Source organism: Lepisosteus platostomus, chromosome 21 (assembly GCF_059453375.1).
Source record: "Lepisosteus platostomus isolate fLepPlt1 chromosome 21, fLepPlt1.hap1, whole genome shotgun sequence".
NCBI classification, from domain to species: Eukaryota; Metazoa; Chordata; class Actinopteri; order Semionotiformes; family Lepisosteidae; genus Lepisosteus; species Lepisosteus platostomus.
The window spans coordinates 849,913-874,793 of NC_142631.1; the positions used below are offsets into that span (position 1 = coordinate 849,913).

The window sequence follows — 24,881 nt, forward strand, 5'->3', positions numbered from 1 at the left end:
ATCGCACATTTTCCTGTCCAGATGTTGCTCAGCGCTGAAACCACTGGATAGTGACGGGCTGTGAGATAATGGCTGAGCTAATAATGGCTTTGCAGTATTTGTGTTTCCTGCAAAAACTAAATAACTCTGAGATGTCTTTCCACTGCAAGAGCCTTCAGCACACTAGCCGGAACACAGTGAAAAAAACAGATTCAACAGAAATGTCCATAATCTTGTATATCTAACAATGCAAATACAGAAAACAAGGGAAAACACTAATGCTAACGTCACATACTGTACACACACCCTGTCACTACCGATACAGCAGGAAACTACTGAAGTGAAAACTCAGGTATGGGTAAAATGCTCAGATGGAACAAGTGTCCAGAGTTATTCATCTCCGATGCATTACCTAGGGAAAAAAAACTGCAAGACAAAAAGTATGTGATCCTGACAGTCCTGCAGCTTAATAATAGGCCTCACTTCAGCAAGCCTGCTCGTGTCTGTGCTTCTCCACGAGGCACAGAGACCGAGGACAGGCTGGGAGTAATGCAGTTCCACGCAGCCTGTGATAAATCTGGGATGTTTGCACGTTACTTGGGGCTTGGCAGAGGAGCCCCTTGGGGCTTTTTGGGGACGGAGCCCATTTCCTGTGCCGTGCAAGTGCAGAAGCTGCTCGTCAGGTAAGCGCTGAGCGCAGCTCCAAGCCGGGCTTTCTGAAGCGCAGAAGCACCAGTACAGTACTGGACTGTACCACTTCCTGCCTCCAAGTCCCAGAGGGACCAGTGATCAGGAAAGAACAGCCAGATATATTTTATTGGACAGTTGCAGGCAAATAAATCTCAATATGTATTTTGGCTACATGTGTATATCTGCACCGGGCACCTCTGGGGTTTTGGATGATTACTGTACATAAATAAAGAGGAGTGACAGAAACTGTTGAGCTAGTGTGCGTGGACAAGGTACCGTACGTGTGTGTCTTGGTATCCTTTGGAAAAATACATTCGAGGGGAGCTGCAGAAAACGTCCTCATTTCTTTCGCTGAAGGTAGACTTTACTGGTCCTGCTGTTTTCCGTTTCCTCTCTTTCAGCAATGACACCACCAAGCTGGAACGGTCTCTTTCTCCATGTGGCAAGGCCCAAATCCGACCTTCGGGTGACTTGGAAAGAACGCGTCTTCGCTGTGAAGGCTCGCCGGAGCAGGCCGGCCGGCACATCCAGGGCCCGAGGGTGGCCAGCGACTGCTGGACCTGATGATGTCATCCAGCTGTTTGTGTGGGAGGAGCCGGGGAGTCTCCTTGACCACTAATCTGCGGTTCCTGTCGGGCCGAGTCACGCCCAGCGCTGCTGGTTTATGACAGCCGTATGCTATGGCTCTGGGGGGTGTGTGATGTAAATACGGAAGGAGGTAGGAGTCTTCTGTGTAATGGGACTCACTGAAGATCGCAAATCACCCTGTCCGTTACAGGGTCAGCTCACAGTACCGCTTAATGAAATGGTTTAGGTCGGCTGACGTGCCTGAATAAAAGTCAATGCAAAGTGTCAGTGAGACAGCAGAGGGAGGGTCAAGAGACCCCGTGTGCATGATTGATAGAGCCAGGGGTTGCACACACCGCACTGCCCTTCGGGGGCCTGGGGGTGGCGCTGTTCTAGCCAAAATTCAGCGCAAGAAAGGACGATTCCTGACTTATCACAGCTTCTGTCGTGAAATCTAAGGAGATCCAGTTCTCCTCCACTTCAAAATTGCGTATTTCCATACATACTGTATGCATCTTCACACTGAACACCTCCTACGTCACGGTCATGGGATAATAAACCCAGAGGACCAAACCAAAGAATTATCTGAGGCTTTGAGCTTTTATTTTTCAGTGCATTTTGTTTTTAGTGTTCATGAGGTATTATATATAAATCCCTAAGTACCGACTGCAGTGCTGTTAAAAAAATGAAAGAAAATAACAGAAGTTTTCGCAACGCTGTGTGCTCTGAAGGCACGGAGACAGCCTAGTGAAAGGCCTTTGGCAGGCCGGGGTTCTGACGATTCTTCAGCTGTTTCTCTTCTTGACAAGCTAGTTGTGTTACGGAACAAAATTAGATCTGTGTGAGTCTAATTATTCCTTTTCTTCTTTTCACAATGAAGGGCTGCACGCTCTCGACTGGTGATAATTTAAAAGCCGAAAGAGAGCAGTCCAGAAAAGCCCCTCTTTCCAGCCTGTCTCTCAGAGATAGGTCCCTGAATATTAGCATGACAGCCTTCTTAAGGTGCCAAACTGCAATTTCAAATGTATAATTTCAACAAATAACATATAGACGGCGTTCGCCTTTTCATTTAACTCAGCTTTGTAATTCAGAATAGCATTCCTGTTCTTTGTGTTTCTTGCTGTATAACGTTTGTGTAGCTGCTTATTGTCCTAGAAAAATATATTGCATTAACATAGAATATTACACTAACATCTGCCTCTCTAGGCTTTGTGTAAACTGTACTAAGAAGCTATTGCACACAAATTAAATCACAGAAGAGCTCCTGCTCATGTTGTGTATATATACATTTGTGCATATATGAGTGTATTATACGGCATATATGGTACTTGTAGTCAGCACATTCAGTTGGCTCATACCTATTTGCAACTGTTAAACAGGACTAATCTGAATTACACAGCTGGCACGCAAATGCACATCAAAAGAGATAATATTTCCATTTAAAAAGGTCAGGCAGATTCAGACATTTCTTATGCAAACATCCCGGAGAAATACAATAACAAACAAAGCATTTCCCTTGTGGGCAAAGCGGCGGGGCTCTTTTCCGCGCTGTGGCGGTGACAGGAGAAGCGAGGCGGAGCGCCTGGAGCTCTCTCTTTCCTCCCGGAGTGGAGCTGCTCCTGCGCGCCTCTCGTCACAAGGGGGTAGTATTGACACAGCTGTGCGGAGGCTCCGGAGAACGTCAGCGCTGTGGGACAAACTGCCTTTGATGTAATTGAGGTCTCAGACCTTTTACAAGAGCATATATTGGTTTGTATGGGGAAATGGTCAAGGAACAATGGATTTCCATAAGTGGATGTAAAATTGTATTTGGAACATCCCCAGCATGCTAACTGCTCTCTAAACAATAACAGAAAAGACTGCTTTAGGATGTGACTTGTAATTTCCCATTGCTTACGGACGGGAAGGAAAATGAAATAAAGCATTCGGTTTCAATATGCGGCACAAGAAACCCAGGCACTTACATATCGCCTTTCGTTTAAGGATCCATTAAAATAAACATGTATATTTTCATGAAGTGAGAGACCGTTTAAAAGGAAGGAACAAAAGCTCTTGCTGTCTCTCTGCTGAGCAGCTTCCTTTGTGAACCAAGGGATAATAATAATAAAATAAAATAATAACAATGATGATGATTATTATTATTAGAAGTAGCATGTTGTGAATGCAGCAATTAATAACAATATGATTTAAAAGCTACAGCTTTACAAATTAAGGGCCACTTTCATAGTGATGCTTGATTCGCCAAAATCATTCATTTCTTTTGGGGGATTTTCCTGAGAGTGTCTGTAAATTAAAAAAAAAAAACAGTTCCAAAAATATTTTTGATCTGTTACAAATTTCCCACATGTATATTAACCCACAATGGTGAACTTGTGACATTCGTATATGTGCATCAGATCTAAGTTACATTCAAATATTTAAAATTGTAATTGGATTTGAACCCCTACTGATATAATTTCACTTCAGCCTGTTGAGGGTCTTCAGACTTCAGAGTGTTGGAGGAACTGTGTGTCCGTGTTTGCCCTCTTGTGTCATGGGGTGGGCAGGTCTCCACTCCTGCTTGGGGCAGAAGGCAAACTATTACCCTCAGAGTGCTGGACTGCTAAAGATCAGAAATGGCTTGATCTGTTTTACTGGTGCATCTGTCTGGTGAAAATATCTATCTCTGTGTCTCTTGCCCATTAAATGCCTTTGGAATTTTCATCTCTCCTCACTCATTACAGAATTCAGGCATTTAATTCACTAGAGAACAAGTGAGTTTAATTCGACCAAACTGTATTTTACAACAATCATTTTAATTTTGAGATGTTCTTTTCACATTTCACAAACACATTGCATATCTCAAGGAACCTGTTACTCTATGCACAACCTTCTGGGTGGAAAAATCTAGTTAAAAAAATATTCCTTTAAATCTAACCTGAGCCAAGCACAGGCTCCACTGACAGGGGCTGATTTAATCTGGACAGGGAGATACATTTATTCCACAGTCTGATGGAATGTTCCTTATCCAGGATTTTCACATGATACCGGATTTAAAACGGAGACTGACATCCTCAAAAACAAGAAAGACGTATTCCTTGGTACTCTGAGTTTTTGAAAAAAGCCAATAATCAACATTAAAACATCAACCACTGTACTGTTTAACATGAACAGCTGCACCTTAAAACACGACCAATCCTATGGCAGTTTAAAAAGCTTTTTTCAGAAGGAATCCTTATTTCAAAAAAAGTACATCTGAGCATCTTCATTACAATTTGCAACTGCTACAATGTTTGTGCCAACTGTTTATTGCTCGTTTTAACTGGGATATTATGATTATTCATAATCCATTTGGATAATTATTATTTATTGATATAAGTTCTGTACTGACTGTATTAGATGAAACTGGCACTGAAACAAGTGATTTGCTCATGCTTTACTGTTCAGATTTGTTTTACTGGTTTTCAACAAGACCAGATGCTATCTTACAAAAAAAAAAGCCTGCAAATTCTTAGCAAAGCACATTTCTGCGTTTTCAAAGTACGTTTCTGCATTGCTACGTCTTCAGAATGCGAATTATAGGCTTGTATTTTATAATAGGTTGCAAAGAGCCCTCCGAAAGACTGGAGTTGAGTCACGATTTACAGTTAAAGTCCAATTATTAAAAGAAAAATGAAATTTCCCGTTGTGTGCTCGAATCGGCCATTATGCATTGCAACCGTATTCCTATTGGAAATACGCATGACCTACTAAACAGGTAAGATGTTTCCTTTAAATTCTGGACATGGTTTTTAATGAGGAGAACACAAGGATTTTAGCCCCTGGTCATTTTCTGTCTTTTAGTCTCTTGAGCTGTTGTCTGTACACAGCGTGTGAAGAGCAGAAGGGAAATATGTAATAAAAACACCATAAATAAATTATATACAGTCTAAGGAAACCCACTCAAATATATAAACTATGTACTGCACAAATGAGAATAACACGAGTGTGTGATTAAAAAAATCTTATTAAACCGCGGTGGTCTATGCTGGAGGAGGAATGATCGACTGCTTGTGTACGCAGTGTGCACGGCAAAGGATAGGACGCGTGTGGAGGTTAACCCGAGCTGTGCCATCTACAAATGTATTTCAGGGAAGAAAATTACCTCGGTTTTGTGAAGAGGAACTAATCTTTCCAAGCATGACACAGGACAGGAAAGGCCTCTTACTGTTATTATGATCTGTCTGCTCGCGTTAGCTGGAGGGGGCCTGACGCCGGCGCAGGCGGAGCGGGAGCGACCTCCGAGCAGGCGAGGCAAAGAGAGGTCCCCCCCCACCTCAGGACCCGGCAACGTGACAGCCCGGTGGCGGCCGGAGCCGAGCCGGGCCGCCCGAGGCCGGACTGCTGTCCCTCCCGGGCAAGAGCAAATACCAGCCGGCACTTTCTTTCCCTGGAGGAAAGTCGTGCCTTTTGGAAAAGGTGGCACACAAACAAGCAACTGCACTCCGGAAAACTTTTTTCCTCCAGGACAGCGCGCTGACGCCTACGCCAACACCGAAATGCGCCTTATTATTTTGCACTGGCTGCTGCTTCAGCAGTAACGCTCAAGCGGGCTCTATTTAGGGACTCGAGTGACACCGGCAACGCCTGTTGTTCGGAACAATATGACCATGATCCGTGTCAAGGAGGAATTGTAATTAGAACCTTTCCAACCGATCCCTCCACCCACACTGCCTTCACTCACCCGGCCCTGAGAAGTCACTGAGAACAGCTATCGCCTCCGTTTCTGTGATCATTCCGATCATGTTAGATGTGTTTAAAGGCGTTTAAAGATCAGATGTAGGGCCTGACAGGTAGAGACGGAGAGATGAGGTTTCAAAGGCAGGGGAGCCGTGTTGAGAGAACAGAGGGCTGAGTTTCCATTGATCATCGGAGTGGCAGGAGCATCGCTGATGGGTGCACATACACACCCGGACAGAGATGCAAAGCCTCCTAGTTTTGCTTTTCTGAGTTCACCTCAAGACTTTAATGACTTAATTCACCCAAATAAGTGGAGAAGAAGACCAATCCGCTCTTTCCCGGCTCTGAATGTGGTCCAGATTGAAAGGTGTCTCTAAAACGCGCAGGGATAGAAGGGCAGCCACGCGTGAAAGAGGCCCACCTGTGCGGCGCTCAGAAATGCGCAGTTTAGAAGAAAAGAGAAAGACGGGACTGCAACTTGAAGCACGTGTTGTAGCGTGACTTTGAGTCTGAGCTACAGAGCGACGTACACGGGTAACATCACTTTAGGTAATGAGACCACTGTCTTTCTCCTACGCTATAGAAGAGCCTTGGTACCAATCCATTTGAAATGCTGAGTGCTTCTCCAGTGAATTAGGTGTATGTCCATTTTTTCGTGTGTAGCATATGATATGAACGCAAGCCACGGACGGCACTCAAACCGCCTCAGACTCCATTCGGATGTTTTTTTTTAAAAGTTATTACCCCCAAATCGTAATTGTAGCACTAACCGTTTAGCTTTACCATAACGATGAAGGAATTAATTTACAATAATTTCGTGTAAGAAAGATCGCACCCCTGCCCGCTCAGTTCCAGGCTTGAAGAGCCGGCAGAAGCAGAAATCGAAATGCGGCAAGAATTCAATTTGAAATGGAAACGGTAGGACAGAGAGCGCCGCGGATTGCATTGTGCTCATCACAGCAGATTAGGTTAATATTAGCAGCTTTTGTTTAATTACACACTCATATCTGGAGCAGCACAATGGTGCCTCTCGTTACACTATCTCACTTTTTGTGGGGGACATTAATGAATTGCGCATTATATCTGCTTGTCTTTTCTTTTAGCGCAAGGGCTTTTTACAAAGGATGACAAGCTGCTCCGACTCAGTAAGGACCAAAAAATCGGCGAACAGGGTTTGATGAATAGGAGACCTGCAGAGCGGAGGTTTTCTCGGATATTAGCATGAAACGGCACGGGATACACCGCTCCTATTTCCAGGCACGTTTGATGCCGTTTCTTGAACATTTCCAGAATTTCAATGCAGGAAAAAATGTCACAGACATTTAAGTGTTTTAAAGTCTTTTAGCACCGTCGTGCCTGCGCATTTACACACAGAACTGAAGCCACTACCGATGCGCAGGTAATCTCTGTGACTCTGTGACATCGCGGGCGGATTCGTCAGAGTTTCCACAGAGTAAAATAACAACAGAAATATCTTTTCGCTTGGTTTGTCGTGTTGCTTAAATCCCTTTCATTTAAATCTTATCTTCCTCTCCAGACAACCAGACTGCGCTAATAAGCAGTATCAGTGTCCGCGACTTCAAGCCGATGTAGTGGAGATACAGAAGAAAGACGCACGTCTAAATTCACACACTGGGAAAAAAAATGTCAAACCGTGGGAGCGGAGCTTTGACAGAAACGAGTCCAGACACAGCATCCTGTAGTACCTTAATCATCTTGTGCTGTGATGTAGTTTTACGGCCTCATTAAGTAAAATTTTTTTGAGAAGCCGCGCGGATGACATGATCTAAGAGGTAGGACACCGGGGAGCAGAGAGAGGGACTTGTGCCTGCGTGTTGTCACAAGGCATTTACTGACCTTTCTGGAAATGTTTATTGGAAAAGGCTAAACGCCGGGTCAGTGCTGAGTGTATTCCACTTTGATCAGCCTTTAGCTCCAGGCTCGGCCAGGCTTCCTCCTGACAAACAGCAGTAGGACTGACTAACTTCAGGCATCAGAAACACATAAGGGAGATCCGGCGGGTGTGTGTGTGTGTGTTTATTTTTTGGAGCAGGGAGATACAGAACGCATATTTTAATATCAATCGTGTCTCTGCAAGAGAAACGCGTCCACCTCAGGGGGCTGAGGCAGCGGTACTCGATGCTGTTCCTGTGTGTTCTCAGGAAAAAAAAACCGCTATGGAGCTAAATATCTGGACCCGACATCACTGCTGCAACAAGCTTGGTGCCTTTCAGTTAACTGGCGAGGCTGCACTAACACAGACAAAGGACTTGGGGAAAAAAAACAACGTTTTCTTAGGCTCTGTCTGTTCTCCAAAAATATTGCCAAGCAAGACAGTGCTCAGTCCTTTGCCTTACATGACGGAACAGGACTCTTGAAGACATGCTGTTTGAGCTCTGTGCGTGTGTACAACCCGGTTGTCTGTTGGGCTTTTAAATAAATACGCAAAATAGAGTAGAACTCTTCGGTCCAAAAGCTGCAAATTATAGAGGAACTGTATATATTTACACATTTACATATGTGCGCACACAGTACCGTAAATACAACCCAAATTTGCCCTCACTTTTTATGCCGCCGTACATTTTCATGTAATTCACACATCGGAGGGGGAATAAATCTATTTATTTTATGGGCCTTGGAAATTGCAGGCAATCTTTTCTGGTAGTTTGGGATTTCAGCAATACTTGAGACAGGTTTAAATATTTTACAGGACTCCAGAGGAGAAAAATCACGATCCCTTTTTATGTATTTCTGGTTAGGTTATTGATTTTATTTTGGATTTTTTACTGTGCGCTTTATTCCGCTGTGAGGCGCAATATGGCTCGTGATTTATGCGTCTCTGAGAGTCCCGGCTGTGCGGGGCTCTTCACCTGCCCTCTCGCCCTCTTTCCCGGGACCGAGAGACCTTTGGTCAGCAAGACCTGCGTCTTCAGTGTTCTGACCGGCCTCAAGACCTTCAACTGCCATTAGCGAGGATGAATCAGGGTTCGATAAGTGACCAGTGTCAAGTGTACTTTAGCAATCAATTTTATTGAATTTAGGAAATCAGTGGACAAACTTGTCTCAGATGTGGGAGCAGGTATGTACTCCTGTGGGTGTACTTTGCCACTACAAGTCAGCAGTGCCCCAAATAAAAAAAAAAACCCAATGCAGCCACCTAGAACAAATTTAACTAAACAGCAGACAGTAAGACTATTCTGAATGAAGTGTCAGTATGTTTTCTCTGACACTGCACTCACTGTAACTATACAGACAGCTTATCACTGTAAGTCCTATTTTGGAATTCTTGTACTGCCCTTCTCCCACGGCTAGACTGCCACTCCCTATGTACAACACGAGAAAGTGTAAGAAAATGGCTGTTTATGTCAACTTCACACCACCACAAACAGTATAAACAAGTATTTGGCATTTTGGTCACCATATTACAAGCTGGAATCAATCCAGAAAGAGTGAACAGTGCATCCTGCACTGACGAGTTACAAGAACTGGACCTGTGAAACCTTCTTTGAGCTTAGTCTTGAACAGAGGAGATTACGAGCGGACCTGACACAAGTATTCCGAATCCTCAAAGGCCCTGACAAAGTCCCTCCAGAACGAACAGCCAAATATAAGCAAGAGGTTGCAGGTAGGAACTATGAGAAAGTGCATGGAGAACTGAGAACGGGAGGCACACAAAGAGTTCATAATTGCTTACACTTATATAGCACTTTTCTGGACACTCCACTCAAAGCGCTTTACAGGTAATGGGGACTCCCCTCCACCACCACCAGTGTGCAGCCCCACCTGGATGATGTGATGGCAGCCATAGTGCGCCAGAACGCTCACCACACATCAGCTATCAGTGGGGAGGAGAGCAGAGCGATGAGGCCAGTTCAGAGATGGGGATTATCAGGAGACCGCACAGACCGCAGGGTGAGCGCCCCCTGCTGGTCCCACTAACACCTCTTCCAACAGCAACCTTAGCTTTCCCAGGAGTCTCCCCTCCAGGTACTGACCAGGCTCACACCTGCTGAGCTCCAGTGGGCTGCCAGTGGTGAGTTGTGGGCGATATGGCTGCTGGTCATAGTTGCGGGGAGGGGAACAAGCTGCCCAACTGTGTTGTTGAATTAGATACCAAGACTCCTTTCACAGCCTCAGATCAATTAGCTACTTGCTCCTAAACAAGTTGGATCATCCTCCTTATTTTTTGGCCTTTCTTTTGTCCTGACATTGTTATATCTGCGAGGATACTTGTTTTGTAGCCTGTCACTTTGTGACTTTAATCCCACTCTGCCTCTGCAGTTCTCCGATGTTCTGTTTCGGAGGCTCATGTCTGCTCGCTCGAGCCACTGAATTGTGTTGCTCACTTACAGGGCGCCACCGGGGGATCGCCGATCAGCCCTGCACTCATCCACACACACTGAGCCCACTGCACACTTGATACTCAGCCACCAGTGTGGCATTTCACTGCTGAACGATATCGCACCCTCAGTAAGAATTATGATTGATGACCCCATTACAGTTTGTGCATACCGGTAACACTAAGCTCTTTTGCGGTAGTTATGAATCACGCGGAGGTGACACTCACCTGAAATTTTATGGATTGAGAGTGTCTGGTTAAAATGCAGAGGCTTCAGACGGGGAGATTTCCCATGCAGACGGCTGCATTAAAATTTCATTTTCGTGCTGTAAAAGCTTGCGTTTAAATCTGTTCATCTGCATACTCTGGAGTTTAAGCTCCAAGTGGCAGCAGCAGGAAAGTTCAGCACGATGGTCTGCTGGGGTATTCCATCACTTCCTTAGCAAGAGCGCTCTTACAAACCTTTCTTGAGCTCCGCAAGGCAGTGCTGCCTTCCAGCTGTGGGTCTGGATTAAAGCTGACTCTGAAGCAGCTGGAGTTTGTTCTTCACGGTTTTTTAAAATTCTATTTCATTCCTGTTGTCTTCATCCCCCCTTTCACTTCGGATTCCCGGACAACAAAATGTCTTCTCTTTGGTTCACTGAAAGTTTGTATGTGTGGTAATACTTCAGTTTTGTTTTCTTCTTCTTCTGCCTGTTGGTTGCCTGCTGACACAGGGTTCAACCAGACATGTTACCTGTCTCAACTCTGCCCACCAGGTGTCTGTTGTCTTCTTCTGAACACTGGTGTGTCTGTGGGAGTCCCCCAGTCCAGGGTGCGTCTCCCACATACACAGTGGGGCACCTGTACAGATGTACACCTAGGAGTTTTATGTGGGCGACTCTCAGGAGCCTCCACCTCTATTGATGTAGCCTCTTAAAAAACCAAACAATCCCTTAGAACACCAGCAATGTGCAGCATCTACTCCAATATAAGTATCAAACACAACTGATTCAAACCTGTATTTTATCACACGTTGTAATGAGAGCAGCATCAACTTGTTTATGCTCTTGAGGAGCTATGGGGAAATGCTGATTTAGTAAAGAAAATTCAGGCGTGCATCAAGAGTTTTCAGCATTTATGAGTTACAGTCTGATGAATATGCATGACAATGAATTCTGAATGCAGCTACAGGATAATTGTAAAAGATAATCACACCTTTGTAAAAGCACAACGTTCAAATGTTTTCATGCCCAGTAACTCTGTTGAAAAGAGGTGCTGTAAATGTAGAGGAGCTAAGGCCTTTGAGTTGCCTGCTAGTTTCACAAAGCCTCAGAACAGTTATCAAAGCTTCTGGAAGACACCCTGATTGTTTTTAGTTATGAAAGGAGGTTGAATGTATAATCAAAACTCTCAGTACAACTTCTTCAGCAAAGATGTATTTGTGCATGTGTTAGAAAAAGCGTTTAAGAGTAATAATCCACACCCTAGAAGAACTTTCAGTAGCCCCTGACGTGACCAGGATTCAACAACTCCAGAAGCACCATTCGAGAAGAACTCATGGCAGTGTAGCAAGAAATGACATGGATTTGCAGCTAATTCCTCCCTTGAGACAGAGAAGGCCACAAGATGCAGCTGGATGACATGCAGACTGTGTCAGATCAGCCTCGCCATGTGTGTCAGGAGCAGAAAGGGACAGCTCGTGCCTGCTGAGAGAGGAGTTCAATGGAAATGGAGGTGTTCTACTCTGGTTTGACTTGTGTTCTCTGGTTCTGGTGTCCTAGTCAGAGTTGAGGAAGGAACAGATGGACTGTAAAGGTGGCCAGGTTACCGTAGCCCAGAAATTGTGTGTTGTGTTGTGAAGCTCAGGTCTGGACAGTGATACAGCGACCATAAAAAAGAGTGTTCCTCGCTGGTACTCCTGGTCTCGAGTAGAACATTTGTGGTCTGAAGGCAGGAGATCGGTGGCTGTGGAGCAGGAGCTGCTGGAGACAATCTGATTCGGAGGAGAGGTCCAATATTCCTCATAAGAAGATTCAAAATGTTAAAAGGCGACAAAAGATGAGCCGGTAAATGAATATGGAACTTCTCTGACAAATGTTCTAGTTATATACAGTATATAATATCAAAAGTCATCAGAATCAGAGGTTGATGAATACGCATCAGGGAAGTGAATGTACACCTGATTGTTCTACGCACTAAATCAGTGTGGCTCTTAGACCATCACAGGCTTGGCTCCAGCTGAAGGCTGTTGCATTTGTGGCTTATCCTTTAAGTTTTCTCACTCATTTCTTTTTCTGCCATTTTCTTTGCTTTCCACCACAAGGACTCTCCTTTTCTCTGCTTTTATTGTGTAGGAATGATGTGATCTTTTAGTTACCCTTTGTCTTGGAAGAAAAATTAATTCTCATTTGCATTACCTCGTCTAAATGTCACCCACCGATATTTTGTTAGACATTAGTAAAGCTGGCAGTGAGCGGCGCAGGATAATTGCGTTCTGCCTAGCAGAGGGATTTACATAATTTCAGACAGCAATTAAAGAATGCTGGGGAATTTTTTTTCTGGGCTCTCTCTCTCTCTTTCTATCTCTCTCTCCCTCTTCCCCTCTCCCCCTCTCCCTCGTCACCCGTACAAAAGAAGCATTCGTTTACATTAAGCTCTCTGCTCCTTGCTGTTCATTTGCATAAAATTAAAGGTTTTCATGATCTTGAACAGCGGGGTAACATTTAAAATTCTGTTTTAAAACGCTCACCTTAGAATAATAAAATGTTAATATCATTTCCCAGGCTATTGGAGGTTGCCAACTGCCTTTCAATTACAAACTTTTAAAGTTCCATTTTCCCAATAATTTGTTCAATTTAGCTCAGATCTTTTAGCATGTTGTTTGATTTCATCAACAAAATATACTTATCTTAAAAGGCCAGAGCTCATACTGTGCACTGACGCCTCCCAAATAATCCAGCAAGCCTTTATTTACAGAGAGAGTAGTGTCTGGTTCATTACAAGAGCTCATCATTGTTGTGAACCATAGCTGCAGAAGTAGAAATTTTCTATAAGAGCATAAGAAAGTCAAAAACAAGAGAAAGCCACACAAACATCCCATCTAGCTTGTTTGGCTGTTAGTAGGTTATTAATCCAGGGATCTCATCCAGCTGTTTCTTGGAAGAAGCTAGTATTTTGGCTGGGCAGCTTGTTCCAGACTCTCATAAGCTTTTGTGTGAAGAAGCGTCTTCTGTTCTCAGTTTTAAATGGACTTCCCTGTAGCTTCCATTTTTGTGCCCTCTGGTGCTTTCACTGTTAGTACTGAAGAGGTCAGCTGGGTCGATTTTGTCCGTGCCTTTGGAATACTTGAATCCGGTATCATTGCAGTCTTCCCTGATCAAGACTCATGAGATCCAGTTCCTGTGCCCTTATCCCTCCTGGAGCACTCCAGAAATGTGACACCTTCATCAACTCACTTATGATCAAAATTCCATTTTCCTTCATCTTATACAGCTCCAATCATGGTGAATTGAATATTCCAATTTGCTCCATTGCTGGATTGCAGCCTTCCTGGGTTATGGAGTCGTTCGTTGATTCATGATGTTCCCGGTCACATCACTAAGACACTGGTTCTTCTGCTATGTGTGTTTTAGAATTAACGGGAAGGCCTGCTGTTGGAGCACCCCTGCTGTAGAGTGCAGATGGCACTTTCATTCCAGTCCACTGCCATTCTTTCTCCCACTTGTCTCCCTAATTGCTTAATTGTCATTCAGCAACAGGGTCAATTAAATTAATTGAGGCTCTACTACTTGTATAAAGTGCTGGACAGCAGAACAAAAGTGTCAAGATTGGCCTGCAGTTACAGTAGCTGGTTGATTGATTTAAAGCAAGAAACTATTATCGTCTGTATTTGATGCACTGAAAGAGAGTTGGCTAATGGGTTCATGAGGTCAGAGCCTCATTTGGGTTTCTGGGCTGTGTGGTTTCCTGTCAGAGGGAGCTCCAGGAGGATGCTGTTGATTGGGTGGTGTGACCACACCTCCATGCTCACTTCCTGTCTTCCCGGTGTCTTCCTGTGGAGGGCTGGTAATTGATCAGAAGGCTGCACTCAGGGCCCCTGATGAACCTGTGTGCCTTCAGGGGCAGCCGGTCCCTCTCAAACAACTTGGGTGACCTAAAATGGCACCGAGAGGAACCAAGGTTTTCAGCCGTGCTCATAGTGGAATCTCAGCTCCATGTGATGTGAGAGGTGCCAGCAGCATGCTTGCACCTTTTAACTCTAAATTGCCCAAAGAGGTTCACTCAATGGGACTTAGTTGTGAGACGTTCTGAAGCTGGGTAATACTTGAGTCTTTCTCGTGTAGCTCCCACTGGGATGTTCTTCATGATGAGCACACGTGTGTCTGCACGTCTGAGCGTGCGTGAAGGCCGCAGCCCAGGGCACGCTCCAGCTGGACCTGGCCGGGAGCAGTCTCTTTGACGAGACCTGCACACCCAGTACTGGCCGGGAGTGCGAAGGCAAGCCCACGTGGCCGGGATTCGGTGCGAACCCCCTCCCCCTGGCGCCTCTTTTCTCCAGCCTTAGCAAAGCCCTGCGATTGCGCTTCAGCGGGAGCCGCGGTGGAGTCTGGGGGCAGATCGGGGAGTGGGCAGGGGCCGGGGCGACAGACCCCCGGGCTGCTCTCACTGCAGCACGGGGGCGCGGTTCGCTAGCTGTGCCTGCGCGCCTGTGGAAAGGTGCATGCACAGCTTCGCGCACTTAGTTAACAGCATAACAAGGGTGTTTGGCAGCCTTGGGCGAACTTGGAGCCCTCTTCCCCGAGTGCGCCCGCCCACTCATCAGCTTAATTAACAGACGAGGAGGAGAGAGACGCTGCAGTGGGCGATCTTCTCTGACGAAGGCTTATCAGTGTTAATGAGCCCCCACCTCCGCCCTCCCCGCACCGCAGTGATGTAACTCACAAAACAGACGGGCGTTAATGAAACAGCGCCAGGCGCATACTGGACACAAGAAACGATTTATAAAACAAAACAAGGCATAAAATGAAAGAAAACCTTCTAGAAACTTCCAGGAGAGCTCAGGAGAGTGTATAGAAACCCCTTTTCTAATGCACTTCCTAGTCCAGCCTGTTTAATTAAGTCCCAATAGAGCCTCTCACTGATTAAAATAAGCATAAACCTTTATCTCTGCTTCCCAGCCTATCACTGTCAAATCCGACTCATGCACGGTATTGTTATGACTGCGGTATCTAAGTAAGTGCTGGTATCTTTATGGGGGAAACATTAGAGAGCATTTTGCAATTTCTATAGAGATTCCTCAGAGGACAAATGTCATCATTTTCAAATACAATCATGTTTAGGGTCTGTTTTAAATACAAAAGAAAATAAATCTTAATACATGCTCGGGATATCTGCGGATGAGAATGGCTTACTGCCAAACCATCAGGGCTCTCTCAACCAGAAAAGCCATCTGACCTAAATTATAGTGCTGCAGCTCTGTGAGTCCACTGGTGGGTGCAGATGACACTGTGTTATGAGACTGGGATCGCCGGGATTAGCTAAACTAAAACGTTCTATAAATAAAGAGCCACTTCAGAACAATCATTTTCTTTCCCTAGCCTTCCTTAAAGGCATCACTGAGAATTTTCACACTAGTCACCCCGTTGCTGTGAAATAAATTGTGACAGTAACTCAATATGAAGGGAAATAGCCGAGAAAGCCCCAGGTTCACATACGCTGACAGTGCTGTTTAATTCCTTCTCATGCAAGCCTGACATTTGCATGGCTACTAAATATTGAACAAGTACACCAGTTTCATTTGCATCTGGTAATGAGGCAGAGACAGGATCCGACTGGTCAAGCCCGCGTTAGTGTGCTGTTACGTGCGCTGGACTGGTCACACGCTGAAGCTAAGATCGCATGGGCCTCCCGCCGAATTCTGATGAAGAAATGAATCTCCACTGATCTGCTGCTTTTTGGAAAATTGCACAGTGACTTCTTCCCTTTTCCCACTGCTGTCAGGAGAGCTCTGCTCAATTCGTAGGTCTGTCATAGAGAGGAAAGAGCCCCTCCTCTTGCCCAGCACACACACACACACACACGACGATAGCCCTGGAGTCCACTGACGGCTGGAAAACACAACCTCAAGATGCTCTGGGGGTGAAAAGATATTGAAAACAAAGGAAAGAAAATGCTAAAGTAGCGTCCGGTTCTTTCTGTGCTGAATGGAAATGGATGCACGGAAGACCACTAGGATCGGAAATTTCTCTGTTCTCGGTTTTCAGAAAGGTTTAGATCGGCTGCTCCTGCCCTCACCGTCAGTGTGTATTGGCGATGGTTCCCTGCAGGGAACAGCAGGAGGGAACCGGCCACAACCTCCTCACATGCTGTACGGCAGGGGCTACGCCTGCTACTCTTCTTCATGATAATCCCAACCAGCACAAGGCTAGTGATGACCACAACAACAATAATAATAATAATAATAGAGGCTGTTGATTGCAGTCCTCTCTATAGTGCATTCCAAGCGTGAATGTCTGTAGTATTGCAGAGTGCATAGTATCGATATGCGAACGGTCATAAACACACCAAGCACCGCAGTAAAGGCACTGCAAGGTGCATTTAGCTAAAGGGTGGATTTACATAAAACTCATAATGACCACCAAGAGTTTCATATTTTGACTTCCAAACAGCAAGGAATGGTGATGGTCTGTACAATATTCAACAATTTTGGGAATTGTGATCTCCTCTGAGCTCCATTATATCGTGAGAAAACTTTGTTGTTGGTGCTGCTTATGGATACTTAAAATTGATGGATTTGTTTTTTAGATATATTACCATTTTCTGGGAAAGCAATTAAAAAAAAGACAAAACAAAAATACCTAGCATTATACACTTTATGTAATGACTTCACAGTTTTATTATCGTGCAGCTATTAGCTATTATCAGTCTTCTGTGCTTTAATATTGCTTTTTAAGCAGTTAGCTGGGTTCTGTGCCTGAACACGGCGTGACATGTTAGCAGGGGAAATCAGATGAATTGTTACAGGTCTGGTCGAAATCCTCTTTTGGAACTCTGTCATTTATGCTGTAGAGATGGGATCTGATCTCATTACTTGTCACAGAGATGTAACAGGTATTGTATTATTTTAGTTTTGCACTTCAAACCAGCCTTTCTATTTGGCCTTGATTTAAACTGTTGTCGGCTTTTTTGCAGTTCTGTTATGCTCCTTTACAGAATTAAATTCCCATCCCTTTGTTGTAAAAATAAGGGAACATTTTTCTCCTCTTTCCTATAGGCTTCTTTTTCGCCCTCTGCCACGATTTTGAAAAATAACCTGCCTGTCAGAAGGTTTAAAAAAAGAACTTTAGAAACTAATTTTAGTTTGTGAAGTGCTTCTCAAATGATTCCAAGAGGGAGATTTCATGCCTGATGCGGAAAAATGCGGGAAAGTGATACCCTGCTCCCCATTCCGGAGACGACAAAGTCTCAGAGATTTTGAACGCGTTTCAGAGGGAATGTATCACTTTAATAACATGTATCAGATCTGTCGGAAAAAATCAAACCTAGATCAAAAACAAAGTTGACTGTCAAAGAGAAATGGGCGACATCAAAGTGTAGTGAATGTGGAGAGAAGGAAACTGCTCATCAGATTTACATCTTTGTTTGAATGCAATGCTGCTGAAACAACTCTCTGATGGCAGGACCATCTGAAAACTGCCCACTTCTTGAAATCATGGAGGGACTCCTGGCTGTGAGACTTATTGATCCTGAAATGCATGTCAGAAGGGAGTTACTGCATCTCCACCTCAGTTTTAAGCTAAGACGTGCCTAACAGACATTTTAACAATATCCAAATTGTTGATTCACATGTTAAAGAAAAAAAGAGTGGCGTTTTTTAAGCTCTGATTGTCCTTTTGCAGGCTGAGAGAGTCATGGCAGTTAGCGCTGAGGTGTGCCGAAAGGCTAAACTTCACTCCTAGCAGAGTTTTTCTCCAGTGTCATGAATATGTACAGTACGGTAGGCAAAGAAAAAGCAGAATAACTGTATTTCCTCAGACAGTCAGCGGGAGAGGACACAGTGGAAGGGCTGGGATTTTTGTAGGCTTCACTGGAACTTCAAATAAAGCTCAGTGCAGATTTTGTGAAGCCCTGTGTGAAACATACATTATTAATTTTATTGATCACCCCCTCACCAGCACCACTCCAGACAGCTCGCAATGCTTCCATGATGAAATGCGTTATTATGGAGTGCGGCCCTTATTAATTTCCACAGTGCAAGTCGTGAATGCGCAGCAGACACCTCACGTTTCACCCAGCAAGAAGGAGCCGAAAGGCCCTCTCAGTGAAGACTGCTGTGCTTGAGCACAAGCAAACAGGGTTTCTGCATTACGACTGAATGCATATCACCACGTTAGAATGGCTTGCGTAATTTAATTAAACCCCGTGCCACCTCAGAATATGCAAGCAGACACATTTCTTGACATCTTAGCAACTAAAAGTAATTAGCAAATCTTGAATTACTGATACACAGTGGCAGCATTTCATCCTGTAGAGTATCTCCCATGTAGAAGGCGCTTTCCATATTATTAACATTTTGGAACGCCAGCCGTTTCTATGATGCATTGAGATGAAGCTCTAAATAAATTGGGGAATATTTCACTTAACTGCACAATCAGAGTGTTAAAGTAGATCTTTCTCTGTCTAGACAGAACAGCCTATCCTCACTCTATAATTGGGGTGACACATAATTTATTTCTCTCCCACCAATGTTACATAAACGGGGTGTTTCAGGTTGTTAAACACGGGAGGGGGTGTTGCTCGTATGACATAGACACAGCCTGGCTGAATGACAGGGAAGAGAACATACGTACCGTACTACAACAATGTACAGATAAATGACTGAAAAAGAAAGGAAGTTTTCATGTGGTGCCAATGGCTTTGAATGAATACAAAAAATAATTCAGTACTGGTTTACAATGAAAAAAGGCACCTTGCGGAAAACTGTTGGTAAAGACTTTCTTTCTAAACAGCCGCAGTAGGGCTCTTCTCTGAGACCCCCTGAAATAAATCATTGAATAATGATCGAATTTAAACTTTTTTTTTCCCCTTGGTGATCCTTAATAATTCTAGTATCACATTTCAAAGTTTGCCACAGAGAGTGGACTACAGGTTAACGGTTTCTGGATTGGTATTACTGTACATCCGCTGGAAAGGCTGTGTGTTCTGTGGGTCTCTCTCCTGCACCATCACTGAGGTGCGGACGCACGCCTGCATTCCTGTGTCTAGTCATACCAGAGGGAATTCATGCTCACAGTGCCCACTGATTCTCTTCCATGACCAGTGCCGGATTGCCCATTAGGCACTAGGGCCTACGGAATTTTTAGCGCCTACAAAGGAGGGAAACACTAGTGACTAATGAAAAACGAGCTGAAACAACATGCTTCTGATCAACTCGCGGTGCTCCAAATCAATAATCATACGCTCTCCAGCGGCTGTTCTAGAAACTGGAGGTCTCGAAGTGATGGTCGTTCGACTCAATCCATCAATCACGTGGTTTTGCATTAGAATAGTTATACAGGTATATTATATATATAATAGTTAATAGGAGTGAAAGTGCCTGGGGCCTACAAACACCAAAATCTGGCCCTGTTCATTACTTCACACTGTTTATCTGTTTTGTCCAATCCCGAAAAAAAGAGCAATGCGGGAAGACTCTGCCTTTCCGCTATCCCTGACATGCGCTCTCTTTCCAGAACTGCTGAATTCCTCCCAAGAGCTGCTGTCTCATGGCGTCTGTGAAGCTTCCGTTTCGGCTCCTGCCTGTGGGCCTGTGTTCGGAGTTTTCACACTTCGAACGGAAGCCCGGACCGTTCGCCACTCGGATACCTGGGGATTATTACTGAACGGGCAACAGCAACAGCGCCATCAAACCACCTCCTGTCTGCTTCGGCCTCCTCTGCTGGATGCTCTCTTCCAAAGCCCATCAGGCAACAGGCTCTATTATTTTAATAAGCACTCGGTTTTAATACATTATTGATCTGAGGTTGAACCGAAGGGCACTGCATTAGGGCACGAATTCCTGAGCCCATCTTCGATTGACGTTCGGGCACTTGTGAAAAATTATACCAATTATGAAATCAACCAACAACTGCCTCGAAAGGCAATCAGTTGTCACATCGGAAAGCACTTTGTTTCACAAGGCTATTGGCTTTTTGGCTACACGGAGTGAGTCAGTGTTGGGAGTTTAATGACTTCCAAATGCGCAATTACTCTGCTGCTGAATTGTTTTTACTGTAAGAGCCAATTCTGTTTAATGGGACAGTAGCGTGCTGGCGCACTAGGGATAGCAAATACTGGAGATTATTGTCCAATCGAATCCACCTCTTCTGTTCTTACTTCCTTTTCAGAAGCGGTGTGAGCTCCAAATATAAATTTGGCTCATGCGCTTTATTTAGCAAAGGGAGAAAAAAAAAGTAGAATTAGTGTGAGATGGACACATTCGGCAAATCAGATTTTTTTTTTAGAAGCAATTTATTTATTGCCACAGAATTACCCTGTACATACGGTATACCCCTCATCATGACAATGCTGAAAATACAGAGGGGCTAACAGAAGGAGAAAATACTCTTGATCGCACGTGTCACTCCGGTTCTTTGATTCCACGGTGTGTCCAGAATTTCAGAAGTTGAGTTTTAGGCTTGAATAGTATGTGGAACAGGGAACCGAGCATGAGGTAACAACACGAGTTTGGAATAGAACTGCGAAAGTATACTGCTCTGGCTAAACACAACAGGCAATAGAAACTTTCTCTGGGCTTTTTTTTGCACCATCATTGGACTGGTTTTGTTCCTTGTGATTATTTCTTCGATTCTAAATTGTCGCGGTTCTCCTTATGCTATTAATCGAGGAGGCATGGACCGAGTGTTTCACCTGGCTCAGATTAAACATTTTCAAATAAAATCCGGAGGAAAAAGGGTTCAATTCTCTTAACATCACACTGCACTGTGATCCAGGCTGTAATGCGAACACAAGGACATTGAAAATAAGGCCCCCTTTTGATTTTAAAAAATGTTTTCCGAAATGAAATGATTTGTTCCTTGGCGTGTGTCTGCGAGTTGGCTCTGTGCGAGAATAATATCTTGTCTTACTGCGTGTGAGCCTCTGCTCCGGCCTTTTAAGGAATCGGATAGGCTTGGGGGATGAGGATTTAAATGTTTACCAACACCGGGGAGCGGACTGGAAAAAAGAGAGATTTTCAGCCCTCAGAAACGTTTTAGCTCCTATCGGAAAGAAAGAGATCACCGAAAACGCCTTCCTGACATGGCTGTTAAGTCCAATCTGCATCTTCACAAAAGGGCTGGATTGCTTCATTTACATTCTCAAGAGCTTCTGAAGGGGAGAGAAGACAGAGCCGGGGAATGGAGCGCTTCTTAAACTGGTGTGAGCTGGGGTGCACGCTGAGTGCGCTGGGGGTCAAGTACGAGGCACGTCTTTGACGATAGGAGACTACAGGCACTTTCATCCCCAGACACTCAATCATGGAGTCTTCTCATGCAGAAACTGCCTGTTCTTCGCCACTCCCGGGAGAGGGAGGTGTCAACAGCTGAACCTGTTTGCGTGGAGTCATTTTCCCCCTGACTAAAAGCGAGATAAATGCTGAAACCACTGTTTTGGACTTCTAATATGATTTTGCCAAAGATCCCTCGCAAGACCGTGTTTAGAGAGTGGAAACAACCTGAATTCCCACACTCACATTTAGAGCACAGCGGCTCTGAAAACCTGAAGCAGAGCTGATATTCGACCTCGCTTTGTTGGCAGGTGCGCAAATAATTGCCCACACGCAACACCTGGTTAAATGTATCTCACTCGATCTCTAGGCCTGCTTCACTTTTTCCGAAATGAATAGAACAGTTGGAAGTTGCCGCCCAAGGAAAAGGGACACATTTTTACAGCAATAAAAAGGAAGTTGTCACGGACAGACAGGGGACTCCAGGAGTTCTTATATCGAACTTTCAGCAGCCCTACTTTGCTTCTGCTGTTTTGCTTGATCTTTTCTTAAGAACAGCGCTGTAGCTTTAAACGCCTAAAAGGAGCAAAAAAGCACGACGGGGAAATTGGCTAGCATCCCCAGGAAGACGAGGACTGCACAAGCCCGTGAAATCAGTGTGAAATAAATGAAGTGGAGATGGTAATACAGTGTGTTATAGCGGAGAATGACAAGCACGTTCCTCCCATGAAGCAGCTGAGCTGGCATTAAACAGACAAGACATCCAGGCAAGTCAGTTATCGGCCGAGGAATAATGAAGGAAGGGGCTGGCGGAGCAGGACGAGTCACCCTGAGCCCAGCCAAGTGGAGAATTTAATTTCGTGCAGGTTTTCATCCCAGCCAAGCGCTCCGCGGTTGAGGCCCAGTGGTGCTCAGGCACCTGGGAGACCAGGCGGCTGGCTGTGGGCTCACTGCAACCCCACTGGTGCTTTCAGGGCTGGGGGGCACCGTAGGGGGGGGGGGGGGGTGTGTGAGAGCACGTCGGTGGGGAGGGGAGAGGAGAGGGCAGCAACAGCAGGGACCAGGAGTAAGAAAGCGATCACTTGTGTTTCTCATTTTCCAGAGCATGGATTTATTATTAAATAAAAGACAGGGAAATGGGTCCTGCCTGACCCAGAGAGCGAGAGGAAGGAAATAATATTGTCTGTGGTTAATGCCTTTTCCCTCTCTTTGTTTCTCCCTCTTTGCCCGCTCTGCTACTGGTTTTCAGTGACAGATATATTGGTTTCCCCACGCAACTCCCTTCGTCGGGAAGCACCAGCCGAATCCAATACAGATGAACTGGAGACATACTTCTGAGACTGTGAGCCTCTCGTTTTTAAACACAATGTTTTGATGGGTATAGAGATGCACAGTTGTTTTTCTTCCATGTGTGATGGGCATTCCATAGGTTGGGATATTGGGATTAATGGTTCTAGGTCTTGCCTGACACACGGTGTTGGTATCATGCAATTCTGTAAGTGGACATTAGAACAGAATTCTGCTCTCAGTCCCTACAGTTCGAGCCCGAAGAGGTTCAGTTCCCTTAATCTGTCTGTATATGACAATCTCCGCCACAGCATTGCCTAGTTTTCTGCTACCTCCCGACAGGCAGAAAGCGCATGCAGTCAGCGCCGCCCGGCACAAGGCAGCCTGAAACACTGGCCTGTGAGCTCAGATAAAGCCCCAGCAGAAGAAGCTTCTCGCCCGCCAGCCTGCTGGAGCGGCGAGCCCTGGGTGACCCTTGTAGCCTCGCCGAGGAAGAGGAGAGCTGTGAAGGCAGGCAGCTCACCCGGGCGCTGTTCTCCCCACCCGCGGCCTGACCTTGACTGCTGGGCAGAGGGACCTGGCGCAGGAAGAGGGCACCCTGTCTCACCCGCTGAGAGCCCTGCCACCTGGCACTGTTTTTTTCCAGAAGTCCAGGACATTCAGGACTGAACAGGGAGCAGCTTATCATGCAGCAGGGGTGCAGCACCTACTTAAAGTCACAAGACCCCAGTTTCACATTCAGCACTCTCTTCAGCTCTTAGCACACTCAGGACGAGACCTGCTGCTTTCTCTGTCTCTCATATGGCATCTATCCTTGTGCTGCACCTTCAGCTAATATGCAGCATTTTAAATGTGTATATAAACAGAGGAAAATGGATATCAAACTCCTTTGCATTTCAAACCAGAACAGTACTGTTCTGTTTTGAAACAGCCAAAACAAACTATTAGATACTATTCTAGTATATGTTTTTTTCATTATTAATCCCTTGAAAATCTAAATCTTTTTCATTTTGGGGTCCACAGTGGAAACAGGTACAAGCACCCCAAAAAAGACATGATGGATAGACAGATCACGACGAGGAGGAAGATTAGTACTACAACACTTAGAAAGAGGAAGAGCAATTCACCCTCTATCAGTTCGCTTGGAGAAGTCTTATTAATTGGCCAAGCTGGAAATTAGTTCTGCTTCATATGGTCTTGCTTGGACCCGTGTTCTGGAAACAATAATTCATTTGATGGTTTTTGTGCTGTGATGCCTTTTCAGGAACGAGTAAAGATGTGTGGTCTATTGACAGGCTTCACGATAAGCAGGACACAATAATGAGGTGTGCTTTAACAATCCCATCTCCTGGGTCTGCTGTGTTGAAAGTAATTTGAAGAGAGGGACAGAGGGCATGACAGCACCGTGCCTGCACAAGGGCATGCTGGGAGTGTCCAGCAGGAGATGGACAGGTGACTGTATGGACAGTGAAGGCCACACATCACAGACATGATGAGACAAGCAGTCTAGCAGAGCGAAGGTTTCTGGCTTGAACGACCCACTGCGATTCTACATCTTTAAGCGGACATAATTGTAGAGGTGCACGCTCCATTAAAAAGCAGCTATTTAATACAATAATCATTCAATTAAAAAGGCCTTGTAGCAGCTACCATGGATGATCTGTATCAACTGAATATTTTATTTGCAAGAGGAACATATCACCAAGCGTCAACATGAGGAAACAGATATCTGCAGGATACAGGAAGAAATGTTAAACACTCTTAATTTACGTATTAGGCGACAAAAAAGTCTTAAATAATGAAGTGTAGCAGACGCACCAGGTTGCTGAGATACAGACGAGTTACAAACAAGTC

The 24,881-nt window shown here is 44.9% G+C and overlaps 1 long non-coding RNA gene across 1 annotated transcript; it reads left to right on the top strand.

Annotated features, from left to right (window-relative positions):
- Positions 1-5,365: 5,365 nt before the first annotated feature.
- LOC148643802 (uncharacterized) lies at positions 5,366-7,405 on the top strand. Its single transcript, XR_015928828.1, has 2 exons — positions 5,366-6,483; positions 7,038-7,405. It is a non-coding gene; the product is annotated as an uncharacterized LOC148643802 (long non-coding RNA).
- The last annotated feature ends 17,476 nt before the right edge of the window (positions 7,406-24,881 follow it).